The 25753-nt window shown below is 42.6% G+C and overlaps 1 long non-coding RNA gene across 3 annotated transcripts in view; it reads right to left on the bottom strand.

Moving 5' to 3' along the window:
* Positions 1-25753, bottom strand: part of LOC138566413 (uncharacterized) — an 89742-nt gene that overhangs the window by 21601 nt on the left and 42388 nt on the right. The gene's annotated exons all lie outside the window — the stretch shown is intronic.

The following is a 25753-nucleotide window of genomic DNA, read 5'->3' as shown; positions in this document are numbered from 1 at the left end:
CAACTACTCATGAACATTGTACCTTAAAGATCAACTAGGTCTACAATGTTTCATCATCATCACCGACTTGCTGTGCTTTTACAGTAATAAGTCGGGTAAGCTCCTTGACAGCTACTGGGAAGGATTATGGTTGAGCTGGAAGAGGGGGGGGGTGGGTGGGCTGTATTTTGGTTCACACGCAAGGTACTCAAGGTATATCCTATTATTCCCTGCTTTAGAGCCAAGGGCGCACATCCAAGGAGGATTCAAGAGAGATTACGAGAGACATCAGTTAACAACTCATCACCCCTCCACGACCACCAAAGCCTATCTTTTTGGATGCAAGGGTTAGTGCGCTTACCCAATGCCACAAATGTTTGCTCCACTAAGAGGTTTGGGTATATTCACCACTCATCAACTACCGAGTCTCTACTTCTGTCTTCTCTGATCAGGTAGGTCTCTGTCCGTCCCTGCAAGACACCAGGTAAGCGTTAGAAAACGCTAAGCCCACGTTTCTTGTCTTGCATGGGCGTGAAGGAGACCACAGACATTGACCAATTAGTTACCCTCTTAGGGGAACTCTGAGCAGAGATGCACGCAGCATGGTCCGAGACTAATGCACTCCATAGGGTGTTGGTGGTGAACAGAGATAAGACTGATGAGCTAGCTAGAAGGTTAACACCAACACAAACACATGCACTAGGGAACAAACTCCTATCCATAAAGAACGTGTGACAGGATCTCTTAGCATATATTACAACATTCAACAGATTGGTAGCAGAGGAAAATTGGCCCGAAGAGAAAAGAACAGCATTGTTTCAAAATGGGAATTGAAAGATGTTCTGGCCCAGGTTGTTAGCACCCCAACACTTTGTTCAGAATTCATTGAACTTGTGGTGCAACTAGATCATTGCCTGCATGAAAGGAAAATGATCTGATATAAAGCCGAATTCAAGCCAGTGTACATGAACCCCAAGGACATCACCCGGCAGGTTGAAACCACTCTTGAGCCAATGCAATTGGAATGTGTCAGAGGTCCTTTAACTAAAGAGGAAAGAAATTAGCTATGACAATCACACTTGTGTTTATATTGTGGTAAGGCAGGTCATTTCTACAAGACTGCTAGTCAAACACCAGCACAAACTAGTCAGAGCAATAGGGTCCACCAACAAAACTTCAGCCCGTCAGAAAACTAGCAGGCATAGCAGGTGTAGAGACCCCGCTGTCCAACGTTCTGAGAAACCAACAGGTCTCACATTTCACTGTTCTGATCATCCTAGTTAGTTCACATGAACCCCAGAAGTTGCACACCTTGGAAGCCTACTTAGAATGCAGAGCAATTGGAAACTATGTGGATCAGAGACTGGCAAATTGGATCGGTGTGTTGTCTCAACCAAAGGATGTATTGAAAAATGAGGTGGCTGTAGACGCCACTCCTCTATCTTCCAGTCCAGTGTATAGAAGTACTGAGACCCTAAGCCTGTTGTGTCAGGACAGAGATTGAGAACTGATTGGTTTTGATCTGATTGATGCACCACAGGTGCAAGTCATTCTGGGTTTACTGTGGTAAGAGAAGTACAACCCCCAAGAAGACAGGAGGGCAAAACAGATGACATTTCCAGACATGTTACGCACCATGGTCCATCCCAGTAGCCCCAGTCTCCGCTGTGACCAATTATCCAGGCATAGAAGAAAAGGTACTGGCTATCATGGGTGAAATTCCCACCATATACAAAGAGGATAAAGACATGTTTAACAAGAAACATGCTGAAACCATACCTCCTCATCGACAATATGATGTCAAATAGACTTATTAGCCTTGGCTCAAGTGCTCTAGTTGCATTTTTGTGCTCACTGAAAAAGAGAACAAGCATTTATGTACTTATCTAGACCAATATATAGCCAGCAGATTCATTTGTCCTTCAAAGTCCCCGGCAGCATCGCCATTCTTCTTCATCCCTAAGAAGAAAGGTGACTTTCAAACCTGCATAGATTACAGGAAGCAGAAGGATGTGATCATAAAGAACAGATATCCTCTACCCTGAATATCAGTACTATTGGAACAAATGAGAAGAGTTAATGTTTACACAAAATTGGATCTCAGCGAGGCCCATCACCTGGTGCACATTAAAGATGGAGAACAAAAATTTTAAAAATAGCTTTTTTCATCAATATTGCCTATTTGAATATCAAGTAATCTCGTTTGGCTTATGTAATGCCCCTGCTTCATTGTAGTACTTTATGAATGATGTCTTATGAGACCTACTGTACATTTGTGCAATCGTGTATATAGATAACATCTTGGTTTACTCATCGACCTTTGAGGAACATGTTACTCACGTCAAGGCGGTTCTGGAATGCCTTAGACAAAAACACTTATTTGCCAAACCAGAGAAATGTTTATTTCATGCGACAACGGTAGGGTGTTTAGGATGCAGACACATCCTACAAGGAGTACGTATGGATAACAAGAAGGTAGAGGTTATTCTACAATGGCCGTCACCTACATTGGTAAAAACTGCAAAGCTTCATCGGTTTCACCAGTTTTTATACGAGTTTTATTCCAGGCTTTTCAGCAGTGGCCCACCCCATTATTTCATTGTTACAAAATAATCTGACATTCCGGTGTTCCACAGAAGCAGAACAAGCTTTTCAAGAGTTTGTAAAGAAGTTTGTCACTACACTCATATTGAAACACCCAAACCTTGAGTTGCCATTTATCGTGGAAACCGATGCCTCTCATGTAACAATGGGAGCAGTTATATCACAGAAGGATCCGCAGACAGGACACTTACACCCAATAGGCTATTGGTCAAAAACATTTACGTCAGCGGAAAAGAATTACACCATAACAGACAAGGGATGTATAGCCATCAAGGCCGCCTTCAAAGAATGGGCACCATCTCCTCGGAGCTAAGCATCAAGTATCAGTTTTCACTGATCACAGGAACCTCCAGTATTTGAAATCCACGTGGCCTCAGTCAGTCAGGCAGCTGCTTTGGGTCTCCTGTTTTTGCGCAGTATGATTTTGTAATATCCTACTGCCTGGGAGCCCAGAATGGAAAAGCAGATGCCCTATCAAGGCTGGGATGTGAACAGGATAACCTAGAGAAGGTATACTCGCCTCTGGAAACTATGGAAATTATCCCACCTCAAATAATTGTAGGAATGGTTGATACAGTGGGCGAACTTGGACGATTATAAGAGATCCATGACGCCCTACCTCTGTAGAAACTACAGAACAGAGAAAACACAGCAAGACAAGAAAAGCAAGGTTTACTTGTTTGTTCCGACAACCACAGCCTGCCACAAAATATAAACGCAACATAATTACCATGATACCTTATTGGAAGCCTATCCTGGAATCACAAAGACCTATAATAAGATTAAAATGTATTTCTAGTGGCCTACCCTACGTAAAGATGTGATCCATTATATTAACACCTGTGATATATGCGCCCAAAAAAAATCATCAGTGAAAGGCCTCAAGGTCTTTTGCAGCCCAAGCCCACTCCACCCACACTTTGGCACACTATCTTGATTTCAATATAGATCTTCCTTCAGATCATGGGTATAACACTGTCCTGGTGGTGGTAGATTTATTATCTAAGATGGCCCATTGCATTGCCTGAAAAGGTATAACAGCCACAGTTTTAGCCCAAACCTTCCTACACCAGATTGTACGCCTACATAGTTTCCCCATCGGTAGTCATCTCAGATCGATGGAGTCAATTTATATCTGGAAAAGGTATTGAACCCTAGCGCAGATCGATGTATGACTTTCTACCAGCCATCTCCCCTAAACCTATGGCCAAACCGAACAAACTAATCAAATCCTGGAAAAATAACCCTGTTGTATATTACCTTACATTGAGCAAGGTTGGGCAGATCTTCTATGTGTGGTAGAGTATGTTTACAACAACACAACACAAAGTTCAACAGGTCTAACCCCCTTCTATTTCCTCCATGGCATGCATATGCACACTTCTGGTTATGATCCACCAGTGGCATTTAAAATGCCTGCTGTGCAACAGCTTCATGTCACCATACCACACACAGTACAACAGGCAAAAAAACATTTGCAACAACAAAAGACCCAATACAAAGCCCAAGCTGATAATAGAAGGGAGTCTTCCCTGGCATACCATGTTGGAGACCAAGTATGTCTAGTCACACGGCATATCTGGATAAAGGGTTCACAGAAATTTCACCCAAGCTATATTGGTCCCATCACATTACAGGCATCATTAACCCGATTGCCATTAAATTATCACTGCCCAAAAATCTAGAAATACACCCTGTCTTTCATGTTTCTTTGTTAAAGCCGATACATCCAGATACACGATATACTACAACTAATCCAACCCCAATAGTAGTGGGAAAAGGGGAACCTGAATACAAAGTCAAACAAATCCTGGACTCTAAATGGGTGAGAAACAAGCTTTATTATATCATTGTCTGGAAAGGATACAGGCCTTTTGACAGGACCTGGAAACCAGCTTTAAATGTTCATGCCGCACGAGTGATGAAACACTTCCACATAGAATACCCACGGAAACCCAGACTGTGTGATACCGCCATAGGAGGGGCCTGCAGGGGGAGTGCTGTCATGAGCTCATTTCCAAGACACAAGATGCACACAGCAAGTGGGAACCCAGTAAACACACTGACAAATATAGTACACAAACACCACAAAGATGGTTGCCAGATTTGCAGCAGGCAGGTTACCAAGATGGAACCAATGTAAGCCATTCAGGAAAAGACATTAGAGGCAGTGCATAATTCCTATGCCTATATAAACACCACCCAACCAGTGGCCCACGCTTAGCATTATTTGCAAGTCCAGCTGCTTGTCACAACATTTACCATAATTCAGCTCTCCTTTATTCCCATTGTGTTTCCCCAGAGCAGCCTGTGAAAGGAACACTCAATAATTAACAATCGGTCCAGGAGCGCATTGCGCAGTGAAAAATCACAACATTTGCATCAACATTTATCCCAGAAACTCATCGTGCTTGGACAAGACACAACCGTAAGCGTGCCCATGCCAGCTTTATTTGTTTTTCCTGATACTACGCGCTCATCGCGCAAACTCATGAACATTGTATAAATCCGCGGCTATCCAGTAGGCATTCTGTGAAGCAACAGGCTTTCCCCCATAGTGTTGCAGCTCCCACCAGGCCCTCAGAGTTACTAGTTATCGCGCATGACCAAAACTTGATCCATGCACTTAACGGATTGGTTAATCACCATACAGCATTGTCACAGGTGCTTATATAAAAAACTGTGTTCCGTTTCGTTACCTCGCTGCGACTTCAAAAGACATTAGCGTTACTATTTCAAGGAGGGAGATAAGGATTAAAACAGTAAGCATACACTTACCTTCCTGCTAAAAGTTACAATAATTCATACGTGAATACATATGGACAACTACTCATGAACATTGTACTTTACAGATCAACCAGGTCTAAAATGTTTCATCATCACTGATTTGCAGCACTTTTAATGTACTAAGTCGGGTAAGCGCCTTGACAGCTACTGGGAAGGATTATGGTTGAACAGGAAGGGGCTTGTATTTTGATTTGCACACACAGTACTCAAGATATGTCTCATTGTTTCCTGCTTTAGAGCCAACAGTGAACATTCAAGGGGGACGGAAGAGTGAGAAAGAGACACATCAATTAACACCTCATCATCACTCCACACCCACCAAATCCTACCTCTTTGGATTCAAGGGCGAGTGTGCTTACATAACGCCAAACGTGTTTGCTCCTAAAAGACGTTTGGGTATATTCTTCACTCCTCAACCACCCTGAGTCTTCTTCTGCCTCCTCTGATCAGGTATGTCTCTATCTGTCCCTGCAAGACACCAGGCAAGCATTACAGAAGCCCACTGACTACCAGAGAAGGGTCTGGGACTGCGAGATAAGTACTTTGTTGATTCTGTGAAAAAGTGCAATGGCAAAACCTGAGTGAGAAAAGAACTTTCAAACACCAGGAGAAGGGAGTAATTCTCCTGGTGGGAAAATCAAAGCTAGTCAAGTACACTGAAGATGCGCCAGGGGAAGGGAATCAGTCCCCATGGCATTAGAGAGTGCAAATCGATACCAGGAGAAGGGAGCCATTATCCTGTTATAAGAAGTTGACTGTACAAAGTGCTGGAGTTACCAGCGAGGAGAAGGGAGTCATCCCCCCTGGCATTTGTGTTCAAGAGGATATTTTTGGCAACATCATACATACACCAGGAAAAGGGAGTCATTCTCCTGGAAAAGGAACTTTCTGTTGGACAATATTAGCTTTAGTTGTAAAGGGTTAGAAGTAGGTTTCTGACACAGGCCAGGGAATTTTTATTTGGTCAGACATTCTGAGAGTTCCTTGAGATTTAATTTGAGGAAGGAAAATACCTCTTAGAGATAAGAATATTGATGGTTTATTTTACATTAATAAAAGTCTTTAACCACAAACATGCCACCTTTGCGTCTGCTTCCTTCCTTTGACACCATTACAATGTCTAATGAATTAATAATTAGTAGTCTCTGATGGTTCCATGTAATAATGTCCTCTCAAAAATATTGCCATGCAAAGAAATCGATGAAATATTGCTGTTTTTTGTGGGGACATTATTACATGGAACATGCGGGGGGACAACCCCAAAACCCCCAAACTCTTTTTCATGGGGAACGGGGGACACCCCTGCACCCCCGCTGCTCCTATATATATGTTCACCTATATAATGTCACCACAGCCTTTTCCCAGCAACATTATAAACGGTGACCATATATATAGGGATATTTTTCCCTCATACCTCTCAGACTACATGGGTGCAACCAGCAATGTGGGAGTTTCCCCTTGGTTTATTATGTTCATGATGTCTCTACATTGTGTTTTTTGGATCTGGTTTGCACCAAATGGCTTTATCTAGAATTGAGTACATACCAGATAGATCCTTTAGAGGTGGTGCCCAGTTCACACACTATAGATTATCTAATTTCTTAAAGGTACTCTTCTTTTATCTTAATGGGTTCAACAATGCAAATGTATCCTACCTCATTAGCGTGGGGTGACCTTAAAAGAAGCAGGGAGCATCCCTTCCTCTTGGTCTACCTGGAGTGTTGCAAGGTCAGCCTTTCCATTGCCATCGGACATTGTTTAAGACTAAATCATCCGGGGTTCGATATATAGTGCATCTAAGCTGACACAAAAGATCTCTACTTAACATATTAACTAGTCCTGAGGGGCTCAGAGGGAAGGCATGTGTCCTAATGTGATTGTGAGTAGCTCGGTAATCGAGTGTATGACTGGAGTATTGGATATCCCAACTGCCTTCACGGTATCAGTGGAAACTGATGCATCAGGGAATCTGCCATATGCAGAGCCGGGTTGCTGACCCCTGTTTCCACTAAGCAGTGGGTATCTTCGTCTGTTGCACCTCTTTGTTTCTTGCAAATGACAGAGTCTCATTAAACAGGCTATTCACCATGTTCCTTACTTGCCGCCTCTCTCTGCTGGCCTGGGAAGCCATGCTTTACTGTGTTTAATGTTGCAGATTGTTCTTGGCTACCATTTATACAATCATCACAATCTGTATATGGCAGGTCATTGTGATACCTGGATCAGGATCAATCTTTTACACAGCCCAATGCATGTGCTACGAAGTGGTTATATATATCAGTGAGTAATGTATTTGATTCTCATGGGGAAAGAGAAGAATGTGTGTTGAGAAATGTCGTTGTGAATTCTATGTACATCCTCCAGGGAAATGTGTGTAAAAAGTACTGACCCTCTTGTTATTTATATTATTAGAGAACTAACCTCCTTCATTTCCCCCGTGGAGTCAAGAGGGGAGTCCGGTGAGAGCTGCAGGAACCGGGGAAAAGAAGGAAGAAAAGGGTGGGCTGTGCCACACTCTCCAACACAAAGAGGAAAGGGGAGGCTGGAGTGCCCACTCTCTAAAGAAGGAAGAAAGGGGGTGCCAAGCCATTGAACCCAAAGATGGAAGGGGAGGCTGGAGTGCCAACTCCCCAATGTAGGATATTGCACCTAATAAAATCCCACTCTGGCCTGCTCTCCCCCCAAAGAGTAATGGAAATTCAGTGGGGAGGGGGTCACCAGGGGTGCATTAAAAGGCCCTAAACTGAAGTCCCTTTCACATGAAAAGCAGGATTTTTCAACACAGACACAAAAATGGCTTTGCAGTTTAAATGTGAAAATGTACAACTACTAACAGAAAAGGTCAGGGCAAAGACATGGTGCGTGTTGACAAAAAGTAATGTATGTTATGTTTTGCATACCAAATACTAGAGACATTTGAAAAGCTACTTATTTCCCGATGGGAACAATTCTGAAGGCTGGAGGCAACCCCTTTTGCTGGCTGTGGGACACTTCACGGATAAATCCCCCACTACCAGTCTGGATTTCACATCCCTCAGCTAATTACAAACTGCAATAAAGTGTCTTCCTTAAAGTGTGGAAAACCCAGTGTTCCCCAGGCTTGCTGGCTCTGAAGGCAGGACTGCTCCTTTTGCTGGCTCTGCAGGACAAGCTCCCCTTGGCTGCAGCATGACTAAAATGGGTGAAGACTGGGGATGTAACTTCAAACAGGAAACCAACTTCAAAAGCAATCTGCAAACACAAAGAGAGTAATAAAAACTCTGGTTTCAGGCTGACCCAGTGAGACCTTATGGCCCGAAAGCAGGAGAATTGCCATTTGTCCCAGATGAAGATTTACTATAAATTTAAATGGACTTATCAATTAGGCCTTTTTCCCAGCAACCATAAGTCAGCTTTTCTTTGGTTATGTACCTTTGTTTAGGTAATTTCCAGGCAATTTTGGAGGTATACAATTCATGCACATACAAGTTAGGGAACTGTGGTGGCCATCTAAGATGCGTTTCTGGCTGATCTGAAAATGTTCCAAATGTGAAAATTGGTGAACGGGTGGAACATAAAATTAGGAATATGGGTAACAAACTACATATTCATTACTTTAATGCGTTTTACAGAAATGGCAGAACATTGCCACATGGCCGTTCAACATGTTGTGGACCTGGCTGTTCCTCATGATTAGCTGAACCAGAAAATAGGTATGCTATGGCAGTTATTAGTACAATTCTGAAGTTTGCCAAATAAATAGTTTTTGCAAAAAATGTGATATGAGAACAACTGGGGCTTGTAAATTAAGCTACCATATGTCTGCTCCAAACTCTTAAACAAATCCGTAGAGAGGGGCTGGAGTGGGGAGGGGAGAGAGAGAAGGGTAACTGTCCAATCCTAGTTGCGAGAACTCTGGCATGGTACTGCCCCATGATTGTAAAATTGATGGTGTCATCGTTGCTATATAAGGGTGACTGTACTAGGAGGAAGGGACAGGGCTGCTGAAAATTTATCAAAACAGTGCTGCTGCAATTTACCATCTGACAGCTGCTGAGAGTGCGTCTGCCTGGAGTGGTCTATTGCTAGGAAGGCTTAAAAACTCACTGGGTCCAATGGTGGAGAGGCCATACTTGAGAGTGGGGTGACCAGACCCCTGCCCTATCTTTCCAGAGTGTCCTGAAACACAGCTGGCTTTCCTGAACTTTAAACAGAGGTTTTCTATGCAAGAATAACTGAGCCCTTGGATACCAAAAGACAGGGGAGTGGGGGAGTCTGCTTGCCTTAAATCCTTTCCCCTTTATAGTGGGCGGGGTGCATAACTGTGTAGATCCTTAGCCTACTTAACTAAAGATTAATTTAATTAATTTCCCATTTGGTGGAACACTACGGGGTGATTTTTGTTAAAATTGGATATTAACAAAGCTCACTTCCCAGTGTGCGCTGAATAGCCTATAATATAATTGGGTAATCCTTTATGTCCTGTTGACCCAAACTTCTTAAAGGAAGTGAGGCGTCTTTGTTCTTAAATCAGTCCAATCTTTTTGTTCAACTTTCCCCTAACACAGGCCTTTCAGTGGAGGTGGTCCGAAATCCAAATTTCCCCAAATCATAGCAATTTTTATTTTCGACTTTCCTAACATATGCCTTTCAGTGGAGGGGGGGTCTCAAATCCCAAAGTCCCAAATCATTCACATTTTTCTGTCCGACTTCCCTAACATAGGCACAGGGTCAGACTGGGACAAGAAATAGGCCCAGACACCCAAACAAAAAGTGCCCCAGCCTTTGCCTCAAAAAGTGGCCCACCCCTTGCCTCACGACCCTTGACCTCGGATGACATCAACAGAAGTGATGCCATTTCACCCCACCCCAAAGTGACATCCCAGGAAGCAAAGAAACACAACCTTTGACAAAACAGGAAGTGGCATCAAATAGCATTGATCCTAAGTACAATATGAAAAATATGGTTGCAATTTCACTAATGTGATATACCTTTCATAAAAGAATGGATGACCATATGTATCATTAATATCTGTGTGTATAGATACATAATTACTGTGAATGCAAGCACAAGTCCGTTGCAGGTGTTTTTTTTTTTTTTTTTAATTATTTTTTTTTCCATTCTTTTTTCAAATCAGCCCAGGAGTGGACAGAAACCGGGCCGAGAGTTCTAGGGGCCAATCTGACCTTGCATAGGCCTTTCAGTGGAGGGTGTCTGAAATCCAAAATTCCACAAATCATTCAAATTTTTATGTCTGTCTTCCCCAACACCGACCAAAGTTGGTGGGGGTCTGAAAACAAACTGCTAAATGACATTGTGTTTACTTTAATCCCAAAGTGTGGGTGAACTCATAATTGCCATATGTATTCGTACCAATCTTGAAACACTACTGCGAGCCTACGTCTTCAGGAAAATCAAAGTTCCACAGCACTACGTTTATAATTGTTTTGGTTATTTTTCAGTTTAATTATTTCTTGAAGCAACATTGGTAGAAAGTAAGGAATTGTGATTTGTGTTTTTTTCTAAACTAATTTGTATAATTGATTTGTGTAACAAGATATTATCGGTGAACTACAAAGATGGTGTTGTGCATAGTGGTGCGATTTCTTTTAATTTAAATAAATACAAATATATTTCCTGTACACCGGCCTGGTTAATTGTTAGCTCGGGGGTGGGGGGATCCAAGGTGCATGATATGTGTCTGAAGTAGGGCTGAATAAAATAATCCATTAGAAAGTGGTCTCACATCTTGAGAGGGGAGGGAAGGAACTCCCTGTTGAGGGTGGCTTTTCAATAATCTGATATAGGAGCAAAAAAAGGGTGAAAAGGAGTGAGGGAAAGCTGTCATAAGGGACAGTGCTGAGCCAGGGAAAGAAGGGGCAGGGGAGTGAGAAAAGCAGCTAGCAAGCATAAGAGTGGAGAGTGAGGGAAATAAATGTGAAGAGGAGTCATGGAAAGCTGTTAGCAAAGTGAGGGTGTGAGCGAGAGAGAATGGCAAAGTGGAGCGAGGAAAGGTTGTTAACGAGAGAGAGTGGTGAATGAGCGAAATAAGGCTGAAGAGTCAGAGAGCTGTTAGCAAGGAGAGAGTGGCTAGCCAGGGAAAGAGGGGTGAGCGAGGGAAATTAGAATGAGGGAAAACTGTTAGCAAGGGAAAGAATAGCAAAGAAGACTGATTTTAGATTAATTCAAACTGCTGCATTTAGAGAGCAGGGACAACAGGAAACACAAGGGATGACCACCAGGAAGAGGAAAAGGAGGAGCAGCAAAAAAACTCAGAGGGGGAGGAAATGTGGAGATGGAAGTTCACAGAATCGGACAACACATTCTGGGAGAGGACAAAAGACCAGAAAAAGATGAGCACAGGCACAGAATTAAGAGCAAGAGTCTCCAAGATTTCAGACAGAACTATAACAGCGAAAGAACAAGAGGTTCTAGGACTACTTTTTTGTCCATCGCTAGATTTTGACTTTGCAGAAACTAGGATAGATCTTTTTAGATTTCTACAAAAAGTCAAATTAAAGAAATCTTTTGCTACTCAACTCAAGTATACCCCTCCGTCTACAACAGACCCTCTGCTGATACCCAGTATATTGAGGGTCAATTAATTGGAGGGGATTGGTAATCTGGAATAATTAGCGGATGCACAAATCATCTTTCTGAGCATAAAGTCAGAAAATGAATATATAGAGGAACAATATGGAATTACAACAGATCTTACGGCAGAAAGTAGGCTTAAAAATAAATCAACCTTCAATCCAGCTATTGTCTCTAACAATATTGAGGGCTTTCAGGAATGTGTGCTCAAGGACCTTAGAGAATTGGCATCCAAACCTACCACATATAGTTCAAATCTTACACCGTCTCAAAAATCAGCTATAGATTCACTCAAACAAGATGAATCGATTGTCATCAGACAGGCTGATAAGGCAGATAGAGTAGCAGTGTGGTACAAAAACAAGTATATGGGTGAAGCCTACAAGCAACTCGAAGATGGGAATTGCATGAGAGAAAAGAAATAGAATACATGAAAGAAATCAAAATTGAATTAAATGATATGTTATCTTTCTTTAAGAAGAGGGTTTGTTGGAGAGTGAAGAAGTATTGTTTTTGAAGAAGGACCATCCAACCACTCCAATCATGTATTTTATTCCTAAAATCCACAAAGATATGTTGGCACCACCAGGGAGGCCAATTGTTTAGTCTAAATGTTCATTATTGGAAAATGTGTCTACATTTTTAGATGTGTTTTTGCAACCTTTTCTTAGAGACCTTAATTCTTTTGTGAGAGACACCACAGATCTACTTGTTAAAATACAGGATATGCAATGGGATGCTAACCATTGGCTAGTATCATTAGATGTAATCTTGTTATATACATGTGTACAACACAAGAATGGTTTGCTAACTTGTCAGTTCTTTCTCAATACAAGGTCAGTTAGTTTCAAACAACAGAACAATATGATTATGATGCTATTAGAGTTCTGTTTGGAACATAATGTGTTCATATTTGACAATAACCTGTTCAGACCATAAATGATGAACATCTATGAGCTCGTGCATAGCCCCCACCCACATTTGCTAATCTATATATGGGGTGGTGGGAACAAACTATGTCCTGGTCTGAACACAACAACACATTTGTAAATCAAGCAGTATGCGGGTACAGATATACTGATGACCTTTTCCTAGTTTGGAATGGGAGTCAAGAATCTTTACTAGAATACGTTGATATACTCAACACAAATTAAATGAATTTGAGACTAACATGTGAGTAGTAAAGAACAACTTATTTTCTTTGATTTGGAACTGTTTGTCAGAGAGAACAAAATTGAGAGTAGGCTTTATAGAAAACATGTGTCTTCTAACTCAATTCCTCATGGTAAAAGCCATCACACTGAGAATAAGCGAGCATACCATATCGAGAAATGATCAGAGACAAACACAACTGCTCATGTGATCCAGAATTTCAAATGGAAGCCAACAAAATGGGTGCATGTTTTCTTGAGAGAGGCTATACCAAAATAATACAATTAAGGCATACAATGAAAGTGTCCTGAGGCAAAGGAAAGGTCTTTTGAGAGTGAAACATTCTAAGAGTAAAGAAACAGAACAAATTAGGTTCATTACTACTTTTAGTAAACAAGCTAAGGAGATAAGACAAATGTTACAAAAGCTTTGGTCCATTCTATGTGCAGATGAAGATCTTTGTGATAATATTGGCGATAGGCCTTTGATTGTGTTGTCTAAAGCTAAGTCTTTAAAATATCTGATAGCCCCCAGTATGATAGACTCTGAAAGAGTGAAAGAGAATTGGGTAAATAGCAAAAATCAAAAGAATGGTTTTGGCAAATGCAATAATTGTAAAATGTGTAAATATGTAGAGAAGAGAGAAATTGTCAAGTAGGGGCATAACTCCCAAAAAGAATTGGATAATCAAACAGATTCAATTCTATGACAAGACTGGAGGCCAGCATTATGCTTCAACTACTTTTATTACTACTGTTCAGCAGTTTCAACAAACCAATAACAAAAACACTATTTCATCTGCATCCATGCTCAGCTATGACCACATCCTGTCCCTTAGCTCCTCCTCTTCTGTTACTGCTCTTCAAGCAGATAAGTATTATTTTCTCTCACCTCACTGTATACTGGTATTAGTATGAATCTTTAGCATTTATCGGAGGTGCAGGGTAGTAACATAAGTAGAAAGCAAATATGCAGTCAGGAAATATAAACACATGTATGAGCATTCAGATAAGTTACTGCAATTGTGCTGGGTCAGCAACTGAGGCACAGGTTATCTTTACAGAGCACACAGTTTTTTGCCATGGTCGTTTTCATTTCAAGTGCTGCATAGTCGACATGAGAGGCGAGCTCTGTGGCGCTCCCGCCCTGCGCCGCATAGCCGGCAACCCGGGGAGTGCCTGGCATCCACAGAGCTGCCTGTACCCTCGGTAGAGGAAGCGCTGGAGTGCTCCGGCCCCCACCCTCGTGGAGGCGGGGCCGAATCGAGGCTCAGAGCTTCCGCATCGCATTTCTTCAGGAATGCAGAGCTCGTAGGAAGCCGGGCCCGGCGGTGACGGATCCTTGCTATAGCGAGGAGGTAAAAAAGGACTCGTACACATTCCAAATGAGAATGTTGTAAAACCAGTGCGACGCCCACGATCATCAAACTTTGCAGATCCAGAACGGCAACAACACAGGCACGAAAGTTACATGGAGCAGACAGGCTCCTTTGTTCTTTACGAGCAGGGAGGATACAGCCTCTCAGTGGACATAAGGACCCTTCTAAGGGCAGTTCAGAATAATATTGCCCACCACAGGCATAGAATACAAGACTAAGTCTGGTGCAGCCACAAATACTCCAAAAAAAATAATTTTAAGTGAACATTAACACTGGCAAGGGATTATTGAACACAGTGAGCGATACATCCATTTAGCACATCCGACTCGAGAAGTGGGTGTGCTCAGACACCTGTTGCAGGTACCCAGGCACACAGCAGCCTCCCCAGAATGTCAGTATTTGAGTGGAGTGAAGAGGAGCAGTCATTAGACCTAGCTGCCAGCTTCAAGGAGGTGCTGGGAAACTCTGTCGATGATGTGGCTCAAGGAGTGAAACCCCTACAAGAAAGACTGGAGACACTAGAGGCAATGCTAAACCAGCCCAAAGATAGCACCATAAGGACCCAGTGCACGCCCACCAAACCCTCAGAATTAGGGTCTAAGGGGAGTACTCAAGCCCGAAAGAGGAAATCCTCCGACGACCCCCAGGGCCCTTTGGAAGGGGGGGTAAAGAAAAGGCCCTGGAGGTTGCCGACGCTTTCGCAAAGCTCAGGGAAGCATACTTGCAGTTCCAGGCAGTGCCAAGCCTAACAACCCCAACTCCAGGGGAAGGAATTAGTGGAGGAGACAACCCGGGCTCGGAAGAGGAGCCAGTAGAAGGTGACCTGTCCTTTCAAGAAGGGGAAGAGGCAGGCGAGGACAATTGGGCCAGGCCCAGCGGGAGTAAGAAAGACACCACTCCAGCACAGAGGCTAGACGTCCTGGGATTTGTCCTAGACACCAGGAAGGCCACGTTAGAGCTTCCAGCGCGAAAGATATGAGACATCAAAAGAGAGATCCGAGGATGTCTGCACAAACAGGTGGTTTCTCTCAGAGTATTGGCGAGGATAGTGGGGCTGTTAGCAGCCTCCATTCCTGCCATATTTCCACAGACTTTACACTATCGTGCGCTACAGAGGCTGAAGACAAGACACTTACAGCAAGGCTTGAGATATCATCAGCTAGCACCGTTGGATCAAGAATCCGTGAGAGAGCTGGTATGGTGGTTGAAGAATATGGACGCCTGGAATGGGTGGGCCATTTTCGGAGATCAACCTCACCTGATCATTGAGTCAGATGCCAGACGTCTAGGCTGGGGAGCGCGATGCAGGGACCTACAAACAGGAGGAAAATGGAGCGAAGAAGAGCTTTGTCTCCACATAAACTGTCTGGAGCTCTTAGCAGGGTCCTTCGCGATCAAGGCCTTCACAAAGGGGAAGATGAAATTGTGCGTGTTGCTGAAGGTGGACACTACATAAACCAACTGGGCGGCACGAAATTCAGGATGCTGGCCGAACTAACAAAGGACTTTTGGCATTTTTGCCTTCAATCGGAAACGTCAGATACAGCGGAGTATCTGCCCAGAGCACTGAACGTAGTAGCGGACTGGGATTCACAATACCTCACAGACTCCAGCGATTAGAAGCTGGACCCCACAGTAGTTCAGACGCTGGATCGGAGGTGGGGTCCACTGCACATAAGACCTCTTTGCATCCCGCTGGAACACACAGACAGCCGATTATTTCAGCTGGAGGCTAGAACCGGGTGCTCGAGGAACCGACGCCTTCCTGCAGGAATGGAAGGGCGGGCCGCACTACACTTTTCCCCCCATTCGTGATGCTGAGCAGAGTTCTTACAAAGTGTTGGAGGGAGAGAGCAGAACTACTGTTAGTTGCACCACTGTGCAAGTCTCAAGTATGGTTTCCAACTCTAATGGAACTAGCGGTGGATCTACCGAGAGTGTTACCAGAAGGAGACTGCTCACGGACCCAGTTGGGTCGTATCATCCTCTGAGAGTGAGAGGGACACTCCCGCTCATCGCATGCAGGATATCAGGAGACGCTGGGCGTTGCTGCAGAGCTTATCGCAGAATCCTGGGCGTCTTCCACTAGAAGGAGCTACGACGCGGCTTGGGACAAATGGGTTAGCTGGTGCAAAAGGGGTGGGGTTCATCCCATTTCAGCATCTGTAGTAGTTATCCTGAACCTTATAGTGCAATTGTTACAAGACGAAAGAGTGTTCCGTACAATAGGAGTACATAGATCGGCAATCTCCGCCGGGCACTTGCCGATCGAAGGCATGCTAGCCGGAGAACACCCGGCAGTAGTCATGCTCATTCCAGGCACCAGATTTAAAGTTCCCCCAGAGCCTCGGTATAATACAATATGTTAGCAGTCCTCCAGCTATTGGAGGGTTGGCCCTCAGACAGATATTTGTCTCTTAAACAGTTGTCGGATAAGCTGGCGATGCTCCTGTTCCTAATATCTTGTAAGCGCGTGTCAGATGTCAAGGCGCTAGAGATAAGTAGGACGTAATTTGGTCCAGAAAGAGTCACTTTCTCGATAGTAAGAAGAACTAAGACAAGGACCTCTTCAGTACACTATCCGTATTTTCCAAACAGAACTAAGTGGTGTGTAGCCAGCTGCATCAGAGAGTATGAATGCAGGACAGCGGAGAATAGAGCAGCTGGTACCACGCAATTGCTCATAGCCCGTAGGAAACCATTTCAGGCCGTATCTACAGCCACCATTGCTAGATGGGTTAAAGAAATCATGCATGCAGCGAACATTGATTTGGGGAGGTATGGAGCACACTCGGTACGTAAAGCAATGGCATCTAAAGCCTTTCCGTCAGGGGTGTCTCTGAGAGGGATTATGCTAGTGGAAGATTGGGCAAGTGATCGTAAGCCAACCGAGGGCCTAGCGGTTGCTGCGTTGGGAAGCTTTGAACAAGCATAATGCTCGCCTCCAGTCTCGTCATAGAATAAAGATTACCCTGCTAACTGCACAGCGAGTATGAATTCTATTAAAGACTAGGAGGCGAGCATTAAATTCCCGGCCATTAATGCATTGTCATTGATGATGTTTTGTATGATGGTTGCAATACATAGACACACCCTGATTCCTCTGCTTTGCATTGTCCCTAGGGGAGGAGCAGAAGAACAATTGACAAGAGAGACTAGCAATGTTAGTCGTTTCAAGTCCAGGAGGATCGACATTCAGTTTGGAGTGGTTTAAGTCTTCGCTCTGTTGGCAGGACATTGTGTGGAGTTTGCGAGTCACAGTTCAGAGCATGTAAAGAAGAGGAGGATCTCAGTGACAGGATGTGGTCATAGCTGAGCATGGATGCAGATGGACTACAGAGACTATGGGGATTATAGTTCTAAAGGAAGAAAAAGTCACTTTGATCATTTTACAGTGTTTTTGTTATTGGTTTGTTGAAACTGCTGAAGATTAGTAATGAAAGAAGTTGAAGCATAATGCTTGCCTCCTAGTCTTTAATAGAATTAATGCTCCCTGCGCAGTTAGCAGGGGTAATCTTTATTCTTTAACAAAATGTGTAGTTTATGCGATTGTCTGTCCATGCAATGTGATGTATATAGGCTCCACTATTTGTCACCTAAAACTTAGAACATTGCAACATTACAGAGCAATTTTTAATCAAGACAGACATTATCCATTGGCTGTACATTTTGCTGAAAAGCATGCAAGGGATGCCAATGGGATCAGGTTCTTTGCATTAGCACATGTCCCTATACATAAAAGGAGTGGTAATTGAGAGCAAAAATTATGGAAATTGGAGTTGAGGCTCATTATCGCTTTCAATACCAAAAACCCTAATGGACATAATGCTGGGGAAGAGCTGACTGTGCATCTTTTGAAAGACTGAATCAGATTTCCACTGAGTGACAGCTCTGTATAAATTGTAATCCTAAAAGCTATAACAATTGGACTGTGTACTGTTGGCTAGGATAAAAATGTTGCTGAGATATGCGTTACATACCACTCAGATGGTTAGCCTACACGGGCGGTATTGAGCATTCCGTTCTGTGTATAGCCCATTTGGGTGAATTGTCTCCTATGCATACATTGTGTATGGGTTTGTTAGATGTTGTATAACAGGTCCATTAGAGGCTTAGAATTAGCAGCACTTTTCTGCGCTATGTCACTTTAAAACACAAATCAGACAGCACAATGCACAGTCACTTTAAAAACAGACAAGTATTCAGTGTCTACAAGTGGAGACAGTGGCGATCGGTTAGATACTATTATATAATGGGTCTTTATATATAGGGATATTTTTCCCTCATACCTCTCAGACTACATGGGTGCAACCAGCAATGTGGGAGTTTCCCCTTGGTTTATTATGTTCATGATGTCTCTATATTGTGTTTTGTGGATCTGGTTTGCACCAAATGGCTTTATCTAGAATTGAGTACATACCAGATAGATCCTTTAGAGGAGGTGCCCAGTTCACACACTATAGATTATCTAATTTCTTAAAGGTACTCTTCTTTTATCTTAATGGGTTCAACAATGCAAATGTATCCTACCTCATTAGCGTGGGGTGACCTTAAAAGAAGCAGGGAGCATCCCTTCCTCTTGGTCTACCTGGAGTGTTGCAAGGTCAGCCTTTCCATTGCCATCGGACATTGTTTAAGACTAAATCATCCGGGGTTCGATATATAGTGCATCTAAGCTGACACAAAAGATCTCTACTTAACATATTAACTAGTCCTGAGGGGCTCAGAGGGAAGGCATGTGTCCTAATGTGATTGTGAGTAGCTCGGTAATCGAGTGTATGACTGGAGTATTGGATATCCCAACTGCCTTCACGGTATCAGTGGAAACTGATGCATCAGGGAATCTGCCATCTGCAGAGCCGGGTTGCTGACCCCTGTTTCCACTAAGCAGTGGGTATCTTCGTCTGTTGCACCTCTTTGTTTCTTGCAAATGACAGAGTCTCATTAAACAGGCTATTCACCATGTTCCTTACTTGCCGCCTCTCTCTGCTGGCCTGGAAAGCCATGCTTTACTGTGTTTAATGTTGCAGATTGTTCTTGGCTACCATTTATACAATCATCACAATCTGTATATGGCAGGTCATTGTGATACCTGGATCAGGATCAATCTTTTACACAGCCCAATGCATGTGCTACGAAGTGGTTATATATATCAGTGAGTAATGTATTTGATTCTCATGGGGAAAGAGAAGAATGTGTGTTGAGAAATGTTGTTGTTGTGAATTCTGTGTACATCCTCCAGGGAAATGTGTGTAAAAAGTACTGAACCTCTTGTTATTTATATTATTAGAGAACTAACCTCCTTCATTTCCCCCGTGGAGTCAAGAGGGGAGTCCGGTGAGAGCTGCAGGAACCGGGGAAAAGAAGGAAGAAAAGGGTGGGCTGTGCCACACCCTCCGACACAAAGAGGAAAGGGGAGGCTGGAGTGCCCACTCTCTAAAGAAGGAAGAAAGGGGGTGCCAAGCCATTAAACCCAAAGATGGAAGGGGAGGCTGGAGTGCCAACTCCCCAATGTAGGATATTGCACCTAATAAAATCCCACTCTGGCCTGCTCTCCCCCCAAAGAGTAATGGAAATTCAGGGGGGAGGGGGTCACCAGGGGTGCATTCAAAGGCCCTAAAGTGAAGTCCCTTTCACATGAAAAGCAGGAGTTTTCAACACAGACACAAAAATGGCTTTGCAGTTTAAATGTGAAAATGTACAACTGCGAACAGAAAAGGTCAGGGCAAAGACATGGTGCGTATTGATAAAAAGTAATGTATGTTATGTTTTGCATACCAAATACTAGAGACATTTGAAAAGCTACTTATTTCCCGATGGGAAAAATTCTGAAGGCTAGAGGCAACCCCTTTTGCTGGCTGTGGGACACTTCACGGATAAATCCCCCACTACCAGTCTGGATTTCACATCCCTCAGCTAATTACAAACTGCAATAAAGTGTCTTCCTTAAAGTGTGGAAAACCCAGTGTTCCCCAGGCTTGCTGGCTCTGAAGGCAGGACTGCTCCTTTTGCTGGCTCTGCAGGACAAGCTCCCCTTGGCTGCAGCATGACTAAAATGGGTGAAGACTGGGGCTGTAACTTCAAACAGGAAACCAACTTCAAAAGCAATCTGCAAACACAAAGAGAGTAATAAAAACTCTGGTTTCAGGCTGACCCAGTGAGACCTTATGGCCCGAAAGCAGGAGAATTGCCATTTGTCCCAGATGAAGATTTACTATAAATTTAAAAGGACTATTATCAATTAGGCCTTTTTCCCAGCAACCATAAGGCAGCTTTTCTTTGGTTATGTACAATTGTTTAGGTAATTTCCAGGCAATTTTGGAGGTATACAATTCATGCACATACAAGTTAGGGAACTGTGATGGCCATCTAAGATGCGTTTCTGGCTGATCTGAAAATGTTCCAAATGTGAAAATTGGTGAACGGGTGGAACATAAAATTAGGAATATGGGTAACAAACTACATATTCATTACTTTTATGCGTTTTACAGAAATGGCAGAACATTGCCACATGGCCGTTCAACATGTTGTGGACCTGGCTGTTCCTCATGATTAGCTGAACCAGAAAATAGATATGTTATGGCAGTTATTAGTACAATTGTGAAGTTTGCCAAATAAATAGTTTTTGCAAAAAATGTGATATGAGAACAACTGGGGCTTGTAAATTAAGCTACCATATGTCTGCTCCAAACTCAAACAAATCCGTAGAGAGGGGCTGGAGTGGGGAGGGGGGAGAGAGAGAAGGGTAACTGTCCAATCCTAGTTGCGAGAACTCTGGCATGGTACTGCCCCATGATTGTAAAATTGATGGTGTCATCGTTGCTATATAAGGGTGACTGTACTAGGAGGAAGGGTCAGGGCTGCTGAAAATTTACCATCAAAACAGTGCTGCTGCAATTTACCTTCTGACAGCTGCTGAGAGTGCGTCTGCCTGGAGTGGTCTATTGCTAGGAAGGCTTAAAAACTCACTGGGTCCAATGGTGGAGAGGCCATACTTGAGAGTGGGGTGACCAGACCCCTGCCCTATCTTTCCAGAGTGTCCTGAAACACAGCTGGCTTTCCTGAACTTTAAACAGAGGTTTTCTATGCAAGAATAACTGAGCCCTTGGATACCAAAAGACAGGGGAGTGGGGGAGTCTGCTTGCCTTAAATCCTTTCCCCTTTATAGTGGGCGGGGTGCATAACTGTGTAGATCCTTAGCCTACTTAACTAAAGATTAATTTAATTAATTTCCCATTTGGTGGAACACTACGGGGTGATTTTTGTTAAAATTTGATATTAACAAAGTTCACTTCCCAGTGTGCGCTGAATAGCCTATAATATAATTGGGTAATCCTTTATGTCCTGTTGACCCAGACTTCTTAAAGGAAGTGAGGCGTCTTTGTTCTTAAATCAGTCCAATCTTTTTGTTCAACTTTCCCCTAACGCAGGCCTTTCAGTGGAGGTGGTCCGAAATCCAAATTTCCCCAAATCATAGCAATTTTTATTTTCGACTTTCCTAACATATGCCTTTCAGTGGAGGGGGGTCTCAAATCCCAAAGTCCCAAATCATTCACATTTTTCTGTCCGACTTCCCTAACATAGGCACAGGGTCAGACTGGGACAAGAAATAGGCCCAGACACCCAAACAAAAAGTGCCCCAGCCTTTGCCTCAAAAAGTGGCCCACCCCTTGCCTCACGACCCTTGACCTCGGATGACATCAACAGAAGTGATGCCATTTCACCCCACCCCAAAGTGACATCCCAGGAAGCAAAGAAACACAACCTTTGACAAAACAGGAAGTGGCATCAAATAGCATTGATCCTAAGTACAATATGAAAAATATGGTTGCAATTTCACTAATGTGATTTACCTTTCATAAAAGAATGGATGACCATATGTATCATTAATATCTGTGTGTATAGATACATAATTACTGTGAATGCAAGCACAAGTCCGTTGCAGGTGTTTTTCTTTTTTTTTAAATTATTTTTTTTTCCATTCTTTTTTCAAATCAGCCCAGGAGTGGACAGAAACTGGGCCGAGAGTTCTAGGGGCCAAACTGACCTTGCATAGGCCTTTCAGTGGAGGGTGTCTGAAATCCAAAATTCCACAAATCATTCCAATTTTTATGTCCGTCTTCCCCAACACCGACCAAAGTTGGTGGGGGTCTGAAAACAAACTGCTAAATGACATTGTGTTTACTTTAATCCCAAAGTGTGGGTGAACTCATAATTGCCATATGTATTTGTACCAATCTTGAAACCCTACTGCTAGCCTACGTCTTCAGGAAAATCAAAGTTCCACAGCACTACGTTTATAATTGTTTTGGTTATTTTTCAGTTTAATTATTTCTTGAAGCAACATTGGTAGAAAGTAAGGAATTGTGATTTGTGTTTTTTTCTAAACTAATTTGTATAATTGATTTGTGTAACAAGATATTATCGGTGAACTACAAAGATGGTGTTGTGCGTAGTGGTGCGATTTCTTTTAATTTAAATAAATACAAATATATTTCCTGTACACCGGCCTGGTTAATTGTTAGCTCGGGGGTGGGGGGATCCAAGGTGCATGATATGTGTCTGAAGTAGGGCTGAATAAAATAATCCATTAGAAAGTGGTCTCACATCTTGAGAGGGGAGGGAAGGAACTCCCCGTTGAGGGTGGCTTTTTAATAATCTGATATAGGAGCAAAAAAAGGGTGAAGAGGAGTGAGGGAAAGCTGTCATAAGGGACAGTGCTGAGCCAGGGAAAGAAGGGGCAGGGAAGTGAGAAAAGCAGCTAGCAAGCATAAGAGTGGAGAGTGAGGGAAATAAATGTGAAGAGGAGTCATGGAAAGCTGTTAGCAAAGTGAGGGTGTGAGCGAGAGAGAATGGCAAAGTGGAGCGAGGAAAGGTTGTTAACGAGGGAGAGTGGTGAATGAGGGAAATAAGGCTGAAGAGTCAGAGAGCTGTTAGCAAGGAGAGAGTGGTGAGCCAGGGAAAGAAGGGTGAAGAGGAATCACAAGAAAGTTATTAGCAAGGGAGAGATTGATGAGCGAGGGAAAGAATGGCAAAGAGGATGGAGGCAAAGTGGCTAGCCAGGGAAAGAGGGGTGAGCGAGGGAAATTAGAATGAGGGAAAACTGTTAGCAAGGGAAAGAATAGCAAAGAAGACTGATTTTCGATTAATTCAAACTGCTGCATTTAGAGAGCAGGGACAACAGGAAACACAAGGGATGACCACCAGGAAGAGGAAAAGGAGGAGCAGCAAAAAAACTCAGAGGGGAGGAAATGTGGAGATGGAAGTTCCCAGAATCGGACAACACATTCTGGGAAAGGACAAAAGACCAGAAAAAGATGAGCACAGGCACAGAATTAAGAGCAAGAGTCTCCAAGATTTCAGACAGAACTATAACAGTGAAAGAACAAGAGGTTCTAGGACTACTTTTTTGTCCATCGCTAGATTTTGACTTTGCAGAAACTAGGATAGATCTTTTTAGATTTCTACAAAAAGTCAAATTAAAGAAATCTTTTGCTACTCAACTCAAGTATACCCCTCCGTCTACAACAGACCCTCTGCTGATACCCAGTATATTGAGGGTCAATTAATTGGAGGGGATTGGTAATCTGGAATAATTAGCGGACGCACAAATCATCTTTCTGAGCATAAAGTCAGAAAATGAATATATAGAGGAACAATATGGAATTACAACAGATCTTACGGCAGAAAGTAGGCTTAAAAATAAATCAACCTTCAATCCAGCTATTGTCTCTAACAATATTGAGGGCTTTCAGGAATGTGTGCTCAAGGACCTTAGAGAATTGGCATCCAAACCTACCACATATAGTTCAAATCTTACACCGTCTCAAAAATCAGCTATAGATTCACTCAAACAAGATGAATCGATTGTCATCAGACAGGCTGATAAGGCAGATAGAGTAGCAGTGTGGTCAAAAAACAAGTATATGGGTGAAGCCTACAAGCAACTCGAAGATGGGAATTGCATGAGAGAAAAGAAATAGAATACATGAAAGAAATCAAAATTGAATTAAATGATATGTTATCTTTCTTTAAGAAGAGGGTTTGTTGGAGAGTGAAGAAGTATTGTTTTTGAAGAAGGACCATCCAACCACTCCAATCATGTATTTTATTCCTAAAATCCACAAAGATATGTTGGCACCACCAGGGAGGCCAATTGTTTAGTCTAAATGTTCATTATTGGAAAATGTGTCTACATTTTTAGATGTGTTTTTGCAACCTTTTCTTAGAGACCTTAATTCTTTTGTGAGAGACACCACAGATCTACTTGTTAAAATACAGGATATGCAATGGGATGCTAAACATTGGTTAGTATCATTAGATGTAATCTTGTTATATACATGTGTACAACACAAGAATGGTCTGTTAGCTTGTCAGTTCTTTCTCAATACAAGGTCAGTTAGTTTCAAACAACAGAACAATATGATTATGATGCTATTAGAGTTCTGTTTGGAACATAAGACCATAAATGATGAACATCTATGAGCTCGTGCATAGCCCCCACCCACATTTGCTAATCTATATATGGGGTGGTGGGAACAAACTATGTCCTGGTCTGAACACAACAACACATTTGTAAATCAAGCAGTATGCGGGTACAGATATACTGATGACCTTTTCCTAGTTTGGAATGGGAGTCAAGAATCTTTACTAGAATACGTTGATATACTCAACACAAATTAAATGAATTTGAGACTAACATGTGAGTAGTAAAGAACAACTTATTTTCTTTGATTTGGAACTGTTTGTCAGAGAGAACAAAATTGAGAGTAGGCTTTATAGAAAACATGTGTCTTCTAACTCAATTCCTCATGGTAAAAGCCATCACACTGAGAATAAGCGAGCATACCATATGGAGAAATGATCAGAGACAAACATAACTGCTCATGTGATCCAGAATTTCAAATGGAAGCCAACAAAATGGGTGCATGTTTTCTTGAGAGAGGCTATACCAAAAATAATACAATTAAGGCATACAATCAAACTGTCCTGAGGCAAAGGAAAGGCCTTTTGAGAGTGAAACATTCTAAGAGTAAAGAAACAGAACAAATTAGGTTCATCACTACTTTTAGTAAACAAGCTAAGGAGATAAGACAAATGTTACAAAAGCTTTGGTCCATTCTATGTGCAGATGAAGATCTTTGTGATAATATTGGCGATAGGCCTTTGATTGTGTTGTCTAAAGCTAAGTCTTTAAAAGATCTGATAGCCCCCAGTATGATAGGCTCTGAAAGAGTGAAAGAGAATTGGGTAAATAGCAAAAATCAAAAGAATGGTTT

This window comes from Ambystoma mexicanum, chromosome 2p (assembly GCF_040938575.1).
Source record: "Ambystoma mexicanum isolate Mex_15411 chromosome 2p, UKY_AmexF1_1, whole genome shotgun sequence".
In the NCBI taxonomy this organism is placed as follows: Eukaryota; Metazoa; Chordata; class Amphibia; order Caudata; family Ambystomatidae; genus Ambystoma; species Ambystoma mexicanum.
Note: the sequence above shows the minus strand (reverse complement) of the source record. Positions and strands in the feature narration are given on the sequence as shown.